Source organism: Mustela putorius, unplaced genomic scaffold, assembly GCF_011764305.1.
Source record: "Mustela putorius furo isolate JIRA1106 unplaced genomic scaffold, ASM1176430v1.1 tig00003987_pilon_pilon_pilon, whole genome shotgun sequence".
Taxonomy (NCBI): domain Eukaryota; kingdom Metazoa; phylum Chordata; class Mammalia; order Carnivora; family Mustelidae; genus Mustela; species Mustela putorius.
In genome coordinates, this window is record NW_025422126.1 from 15,215,119 (window position 1) to 15,216,366 (window position 1,248).

General features: G+C 41.9%; 1 non-coding gene across 1 annotated transcript; it reads left to right on the forward strand.

The window, feature by feature from the left end:
• Positions 1-682: 682 nt before the first annotated feature.
• LOC123389609 lies at positions 683-790 on the forward strand. The gene has a single exon (XR_006604232.1). It is a non-coding gene; the product is annotated as a U6 spliceosomal RNA (small nuclear RNA).
• The last annotated feature ends 458 nt before the right edge of the window (positions 791-1,248 follow it).

The window sequence follows — 1,248 nt, forward strand, 5'->3', positions numbered from 1 at the left end:
AGCAACTTCAAGGGTATGACAGCTGCCACAAGAGGTAACTGATCAACAAGACAGGTGTTTGGGATGCCAGTCATATTCTATCATTAGGTACATTTCTGTCTGAATGTGATTAGCTTTCCTGTACTATATTTGCCAACGTCATAGATAATGACTCTTGATGGCCACTGCTATTGATAGCTCCATTTTAGCTAAAAAGGCCAAAGCAAAAGCAAAATTGCAGCATTCTATCCACATGGAATCTACCAAGGACTCCAAGAATGCAGCTCCTTCTTACACTACATGGTGCTAGGCATCTTTCCCTCTTAAAATCAGTATTTGCCACAAGGATTTTTCACAAGGAAGGTACTTTCTTTTATAACTCATGGATATAGTTTCCCAACAGCCCAACCTACTGCCATTGAATTTGTTTTATTTTGTGCTTAAAATTTTCTCATGCCTTCCCAATCCCTAAATCCTTAGAGATCAATGCAAGGTTCTTAACAGTCTAATCCTGTCTATGCTCCAGTCTCAACCTTGCACCATGCTCTACTATGCCCTAGCCATGCTGAGATTCTTGCAGTTCCTGGGGTTGGGGGAAGAGTAGTTGTGCTCTCTCTCAGATGCCATGCCTTTCAAATGTTACTCTTTCTCCTCAAAACTACTCCCACTCTGTTTACTGCCTTCACTTCAAGACTTCTCTCAAGTGCTCGCTACGGCAGCACATATACTAAAATTGGAACAAAACAGAGAAAATTAGCCTGGCCCCTACGCAAGGATGACACACAAGACTTCTCTCAAGTTACCTGTTCTGAGAAGCCTTCATTTCCTACTCAGCAAATCTGCACACTTCTTATTTTATGACATCGTATTATATTATGGCCTGTCTATCTGCCTGCCCCCAATGGACTATGGACTTCACTGTCATTAACATAGCTTCCATTTGTTGAGCACATACAATCGGCCAAAACCCAAACAAATTAGGTGTTTGACATATATAGTTCCACCTTCCAAACAACTATCAGAAGAAATATTTCTATATTCGTTGTACTGAGTGAGAAGAGCATGTTCAAGACACATTGCTGTAAGGAAGGGAAGCAGAATCCCCACCCCAGCCCACTTGGCTCCACCACCAATGTTCCTTCCACGGCAGCACTCTGACTCCATGGAGTCTCATTCATGTCTGTATCCCTAGTATGTGGCACAGAGTAGAAGCTCTAGGCACTCAAGAATAATTGTTGATAGAGTGAAGAAATGATAACTTAAGTGGTT